General features: G+C 40.6%; 1 long non-coding RNA gene across 1 annotated transcript; it reads left to right on the top strand.

Annotated features, from left to right (window-relative positions):
- Nucleotides 1-1198: 1198 nt before the first annotated feature.
- On the top strand, nt 1199-6210 carry LOC122438025. The gene is made up of 3 exons (XR_006268427.1): nt 1199-1271; nt 2062-2315; nt 6133-6210. It is a non-coding gene; the product is annotated as an uncharacterized LOC122438025 (long non-coding RNA).
- The last annotated feature ends 1705 nt before the right edge of the window (nt 6211-7915 follow it).

Genomic DNA, 7915 nt, shown 5'->3' with positions numbered 1-7915 from the left:
TCGCTTACAGGTGAGATCCACCGCTGTATCCAGACATCCTTCATTCTAGGGAAGGGCTCAGCTCACTGCTGGTCCCTGTTTCATAAGAGGCATTAGGCCCCATTATTTATTACTTAATTAACCCTTACAAAAGTGACAGTGCAGTGCTCCAAGTCCAACTTTTCCAAGGAATTAGTTTTTCAAATGTGGCTTTATTTGTAGAACGAAAAAGAGATGATCATGAAAGTAAGGTGAGGTAGAATGACTACAAAAAAAAAAAGAAAAAATACTGCTTGTTAGGAATCTATATTGTCCGTAACTGTCCAGTTCAATATGGCAACCACTAACCACATGTGCCTATTTAAATTGAAGTAAATTAAAATGAAAAGTTCGGTCCCTCAGTTGTACCAGCCGTGTTTCAAACTCTCAAGGGCTACCTGTGGCTAGAGAGCTGGTTATTGGACAGGGGAGATATAGAGCATTGTCATTATTATATAACCTTCTGTGGGACACCACTGGTTTGTATCCATGCTCAAAACCCCCAGCATCTTCACATAAAATCCAAAGCCTCTGTCACGCTCTATCGCAATGGTTTCCAAGGAGGTGATACTGTCTACTGGGGGGCATTTGGGAAGTATGTGGAAGTGCTACTGGTATTTAATGAGTAGGGACCAGGAATGCCAGACATCTGTGCAATGCTCAGAATAGATTCCCACAATGCAAAAGTGTCCTGCATCCAGCAAAACCTTTGAAAAGTCCTGGAATCTATTATTGATAATTATGAATCAAACCTAACTCCATTTTATATATAAACACAAACTAATGTTTATAGTCTTTTGCCACACACCTAATTATATAGAATGCAACTGTTGCATACTTCAGGGAATGTTTGTACTTTGTTTTGCTTAGAACTCTTCCAAGAGTACTTGCCATTTCAGAAAATCTCTGAAAACGTGGTGCTTTTGAGTTGTCAACACATAGGTATCAATCCATTGTCACATTCACAGTGATTTGATGTACAGGTGCAAGGATCCCACTAATTCATATAGCCTGGGAAATAATTATTTTATTGAAGGCCTTCTACTGCTTCCTGGAATTGGGGTTTTATATTAATTTTTTAAAATCATGAGTGAATGTTATATTATCTACAGATTTTTATTACAAGAGAGTAAAAGGGCCATTTGAAAACATTTGTTATAGGAAAGATCCCTTTGTTTTATAGATTCAAGTACATCCATGGCAGAACTTCCCTGGTGGTCCAGAGATGAAGACTTCACCTTCCAATGCAGGAGGTATGGGTTCGATCCTTGGTAGGAAACTAGGATCCCACATGGTTCATGGCCAAAAGAACAAAATGTAAAACAGGCAGTATTGTAATAAACTCAATAAATATTTTAAAAATGGTTCACATAAAAAATAATCTTAAAAAAAAAAGAACTCTCCTGGGGCTCTTTAAGCCGCTTTGGACTTGCTCCCTCTGCTCCCCCCGTACCAGCCTCTTGCTCTTTCTCAAGCTTTGCAAACAGACTCCTGCTTCAGCCCTTTACACTCCATGCTCCCATGACTGAAACACTCTTTTCCCAGTGCTCTCCATCCCCCCCTTACTTAAGTTTCAGCTCAGGCATCAGAGAGAACTTCCCTGACCCCTTATCTGCAATGGCACCCCTACTTTGTTCATCACCCACCTGTCCTGTATCTGATGGTTTACTCACTGTCCACTCCCAGCTCACTCATGGCAGCAGGGACTTTGTAGTGTTCACCACTATACCCAGCATTGTGATGGGGCTCAATATCCCCCTTGAAGAGAGGAAAGAAATTTGAATTCCTCAAGCAAAGTATTCAGGGTATTGAGAACTTATATAGCTTAAATGGATATTGGGATTTTTTTTTTTTTGTAGTTGAAGTATAGTTGATCTGCAATATTGTATTCGTTTCAGGATTTTTTTTAAGGTGGGAAACTATTTTCTAGAAATCTCAAATGTGTAAAAAATTACAAGTTGTATCATTATTAACTTTCTTCTTTGTTAAGACTAAACAACCCAATTTTTCAATGTGCTTGTTCTCCTTGGAATTTATCTCCAGTGATGCCACAAAAAAAGCTTGAAGTTATGATATGCTGTATCCCAGGAACAGTTTGACAGTTTCCTTACTGCTTATAACCTGCAGTTCCCTACAGAGGCCTCCTCTCCACTGTAGTCTCTGCCAAGTGGTTGTCACAGCATTAATTAAACTGGAAGAATAAAGGCATTGCATGTCATTTTCTATATTGAATGCCTTCATGTTATGGACGAATCTCCATGGAGAAATCTGGTACATAAACTGAAAACAAATGCCTGGTAAGTTTACTAAAGCTCAATCGGGGTATTGTTAAGGCGAGAAATTGTTGCATGCTGAAATGTAAACTCTGTTGCCTGTATCAGGTTTTTTAAATGTCTTGAGAAATATGAGTGTACTATCTTTTTTATTTTCCAAATTGTATTTCAACTTCATCCCCCAAAATATTTTCAGCACTTTTTAAATGGTCACATCTTTTTAATAGATACAATTCTCAGTGTTACTGTATCCAGACAATAAGCTATCAACTACTATAAAATAAGAGCTATATTGCCTCTCTGCATTCATACATATGGATCAAATTTTTAATTTATTTTTAGGTGTTCTCAGGTACCATATATACAAACTGTATTAAGCATATTGCATTTTAAGATATGTGGTTTTAATAACAGTGAGCATATGAGCTATAAAATCAACTGAAAAACAGTGGCCTTGCTGTTTTTCAGAAGAATAAATGACTTTGGAAAGATAAGGCTTTATCCCCATGTTCCAAAGTTCGGCTCACTGGGCTTCTGTTAAACTAGGATGTGCTAGGATTCTATAGGAGGCCTTCCCTGGAGAGAAAGATTGTAGACAGAGTCAGCAAAACACCTAGGCCAGCCTTGTCAACCTGAGATCACAAGGGGAGGGGCATGCTGAGAGCCTTGGGGAGGCAGGAGAGCAGAGTGAACTCTGAAGCAAAGTCTAGTCCTGTGCTTCTCAAAGCCTGTTTTCCCTGGCTGTCCTTACTTGCCCGCCATGGTGTAAGAATAGAGATTAAGAGTAAGTGATCAGGATTTGGGGCTTCCCAGGTGGCACGAGTGGTAAAGAACCTGCCTGCCAATGTAGGAGACATGAGAGACTCAGGTCCATCCCTGGGTTGGGAAAATCTCCTGGAGGAGGGCAAGGTAACCCACTCCACTATTCTTGCCCAGAGAATCCCATGGACAGAGGAGCCTGGCGGGCTACAGTCCACAGGGTCACAAAGAGTCGGGCACAACTGAAGCATCTTGGCACTCATGCTCAGGAGTTTGATAGACTAATTATATTCCTTTGAACCTAATAATAGTACATTGTATTTTATTATTAATATAATTATCATTCTTATATTTCTACTTTTTATTTTTCTAGTAATACTTTTTACTGTCATGTTTAGAAGTGTTGGTCCACTGCAGATTGTATTTGTTTCTCTTAAAAAAAGATCCCCAGAAATAGACCCACAGACAGAAAACAAGCTTATGGCTACCAAAGGGGAAAGGCAGGGGAGGGTAAATTAGGAGTTTGGGGTTAAAATATACACAGTACTATGTATAAAACAGATCACTATCAACAAGGACCTACTGTATAGCACAGGGAACTATACCCAATATCTTGTAATAACCTATAATGGAAAAGAATCTAAAAAAGAATACATATAAAACTAAATCACTTGGCTGTACACCTGAAACTAACACAAACATTGTAAATCAACTATATTTCAATATTTTTTAATTAAAAAAAATGTAAAAGTCCCCTTACTGCAGATAATTTTAGAAGCAGTGGTTGAAATAAAATTGAACTGTGTAAATAAATCCATTGCCCAGGGGTGCACTCTAAGTAGAACTTTATTTAGAGCATAGAAGTACAAATTGTTCTGTTTTTGTATTAGGTGCACAATTCCTGAAAAGTTTGAGGTACCAGATGAGAGGGATCATAATATTTCTAGGGTAACTTCTTATGCTGGTTGTGTGATTAATTACTCATTTAACAAACATGTATTGTTAAATGTTCTGGGTGCTTAGAATACACTATTGGATAAAATAATAAAAATGGACTTTACATTCTGGTGGAAGGACAAATAAATATAAAAAAGCATGCAAATTATGCAAATGTAGAATAGTATTTAAATGATAGAAATGCAAGTTAGGAAGTTAGAAGTGCAAGAGTTGTGTGTATGTGTGTGTGTGTCTGACCATTTATGATACTGTGGTAAGTATAAGCCTCATTGAGAAGATGACATTTGATTAAAAGTTTGAAGATGATGAGGGTTTGGCCATGATGCTTTATGAGGGAAGAATGGTCCAGGCTGAGCAGAGAGCTAGTGCAAAGACCCTGAGATAGAATAGCTGGAAAGATGGGTGAGGGAGCAGTAAGTGTACTGAAGCAGGCTGTTCCAGGGAAGTGATTGGAGACGAAACTGGAGTCAGAATGGGAACCTAGATCTCTTGGCTTTTACTCTGAGTGAACTAGGAAACCACAGATCACAGGGCCTGGGATTAGAGGTGGCACATTTTAAAAGGGCCACTCAGTCCACTGTGTTTAGAATAGAGTGTGATGGGAGATCAGTTAGGGGCTGTTCTCAGTGAGAGATGATAATGGCTTGGTCTAGAGTGGTTGCAGGAGAGGCAGTGAGAAGTAGGTGGTGTCTGGTTATACTTTTATGGTAAAGCTAACAAAATTTTCTAACCTCTGGGGATGTAGCATATAAGAGAAGAAAGGATTCAGTTGTCTCGGTCTCAAATCTTATTTTCTACCATCATAACTTCAGAAACGTGCTTTTTCAGAGAAACTTTCCTATTATGTGTAAAAACTACAGTGAAGAGTCATGATTTCAAACCCTGGATTGTAGCCTCCATTGGAATGAGCCTGTGTCTTTTACCATCTCTGACACTATCATGAGACATGATTCCAGATATACTACAGGCTATTAATGTGTTTTATGGCATAAAAAATGTTATACTTTCATTTACGCAGAAGATACATACATGTAATTCTCTCATACATTTGTGACAATAACAAATAATCCCCATGAGCTATCATACTTTAGTATCTATCATATATCTATATCATTGTCTATATGATAATGATTCTTGTTTAATGGGTTTTACATCCCAAAGGGAGTTTAAGCTACTGTAGGGGTTAAATTATTATTTCCAAGTTTTACTGGAATTCCCAGCTTGAAGAAGGATAAGAAGATAATTCTTTAGGAATAGTACCTCTTGTCATTTAGAGTCTGGACCCCGGTGACAGTTCACTGAGACCAGAAGATCCTCCCATATGTACCGTCTGTTGTAGAAGTGATGGGACAGTAAATGTTTAGCATTTTTTAAGATTTGCTCATTGGAAATGCAAATGGAAGAGCTACAGTTTTGGAATTTCAACCATGCCCCTTTTGAAATCTAACCTCAATCAGACCTGAAATCTAGCCCCTTCTAAAATCTGCCTTTTAGTCTAGGGCCCTGACATCAGCATTCTCTGGTTTTAGAATCCCATCCAGAAGAGATAGACACAACTCACTGGAGGAGCTGTGCTAGACTGTATATCAAGTCCTCCACACGCATAACCCAACTGACTGCAACCTGTTGCCTTTGAGGCCTGCATTACTATCCCAAGTAGCAGACTGCAGAAAAGGCTTTGAGTTTAATGAGCATCTTGCCTGAAGTCACTCAGCTGGTTGATTTAGCCAGGATTTAACTCAAATGGTTTCATCTAAAGCCCCTTGATGTCCACCGTCCCACCACTCTGCCTCTTAACACAACAGAGCACTTGCCAAGTGATAGTCACATTCCTTCCTCTGAAACTCCAACATCCCCTGTGGAAAATCCTTTGTAAAGAGAGACCAGGGTATGTCCTCCAATTTCTATAGTTTACCAACCCTGGGCATTCATCTTGTCTGGATTGAACTTCAGCCAGTTTGTTTTTAGCCAAGTTTCCAATTTAGGCAGCCAGTGGGCAAAATACAAAAACCACCCTGTCGGAATCAGATGAAAAAGAAATACAGGCTGGGGATTCTTGGCATAACAATGAAGCAGGAGGTCCAGGGCCCTTGCTGCTGTTTTAAATGGTCTCCTACTAACACAGAACAGGGAGCATCCCTCTGGCAGGAGACACAAGAGCAGCATCCCCTCAGTAGATGAGCAATCACTGCAAACCACCTTTTGAGTTTTTGGAGAGAGGATGGATTTGCTGGAGCCAAAAAGAAACAAAACTGCCTGCACGACCTCAACACCCGAAATTGAATAGTCCTTGGCCGTGGTACAAGGAGAAGAGTGAACACCAAGTCAGCCAAACTCAATTCGGTTAACCACAGGAATCAAGGTGGGAAGACAAAAACAAGTGATTGAAATGGTCCTGCTTGTCCCTTCTGTTCATCCTCCACCCACACCCATCCTTCCCTTTACCCTTTCCGCCTGCTCGGTCCTCAGCCACCTTCAGTGGTGTGAGCGCACTAACCCTCAGGAGGCTCATATGGGAAGGGGAAGAGGCAGAACGTGAGGGCTTCCAGAGCACTGAGGCTTCCATCTTTTGTTGCCTCTCATCTCGGAAACAAGGGTCAGATCAGGAGAGAAGAATCCAGAGTAGAAGTGGGGGGCAACGCCTCCAGATTGTGATGGGAGGGAGCCCAAGAAAGAGGGGAGAAGGAGAGCTGAGAGGATGGGAAAGTAAAGGAGAACAGGAAACGGAAAAACTAGGAAAAGCAAGAATGATGGGATGAAAAGGAAGGACCCCACCCAGATACCACCAGGAGGCCCTCCAGAATAACTTGTCCAAACAACACGACAGTACTGTGGCTTCTTCTGCTGTTTTCAGGTCCTTTGAGAATTTAAAAATTTAAAATAGTATCAAGATAGATGTCTGGGAAGTCTTTTTAACCTACCTACTTAGCCCTGGTGGGACTGAACGCCATCTGCTTGGAGCCCCTCTGTCTTCCTTCACAGAACCACTGATGGTTACCTGCCTCCATTAGTGTGAGGCCTGTCACTCTCCCACCCCCCAAAACTGAATTGCTATCAAGAGTGAGAACTGTCTGTAATAGGCCTTTATAGTCCCTGCCCTTCATATGATTCTTGCCTCATGTCAGGGACTTAATAAATAAAAAACCTAAGTATCATAAAACCAAATCATTTAGTTCAGTTCAGTTCAGTTCAGTTGCTCAGTCGTGTCCAACTCTGTGACCCCATGGACTACAGCACACCAGGCTTCCCTATTCATCACCAACTCCCAGAGCTTACTCAAACTCATATCCATAGAGTCGGTGATGCCATCCAACCATCACATCCTCTGTCATCCCCCCTCTCCTGCCTTCAATCTTTCCCAGCATCAGGGTCTTTTCCAATGAGTCAGTTCTTCACATCAGGTGATCAAAGTATTGGAGTTTCAACTTCAGCATCAGTCCTTCCGATGAACACCCAGGACTGATCTCCTTTAGGATGGACTGGTTGGCTCTCCTTGCAGTCCAAGGGACTCTAGTGTCTTCTCCAACACCAGCACTCAGCTTTCCTTATAGTCCAACTCTTACATCCCATACATGACTACTGGAAAAACTATAGCCTTGACTAGATGGACCTTTGTTGGCAAAGTAATGTCTCTGCTTTTTAATATGCTGTCTAGGTTGCTCAAAGCTTTTCTTCCAAGGAGCAAGCGTCTTTTAATTTCATGGCTTCAGTCAGACATTGCAGCCATGAAAATATATCCTGTGTGACTGCATGTATAGAAAGATCCAAAACAGGCAATACTAATGCGTGGACAGGAGTCAAAATTATTTTTGAGTAAGAGTAATAGTGGGAGGTGCGGTGAGGGGGCCTCTTAGAAGTAATGGTGTTCTATCACTTGAGCTAGGTAGTATTTTTTTAATATTATAAAT

This window comes from Cervus canadensis, chromosome 3, assembly GCF_019320065.1.
Source record: "Cervus canadensis isolate Bull #8, Minnesota chromosome 3, ASM1932006v1, whole genome shotgun sequence".
Taxonomy (NCBI): Eukaryota; Metazoa; Chordata; class Mammalia; order Artiodactyla; family Cervidae; genus Cervus; species Cervus canadensis.
This window is presented reverse-complemented; position numbering and strand designations above follow the sequence as displayed.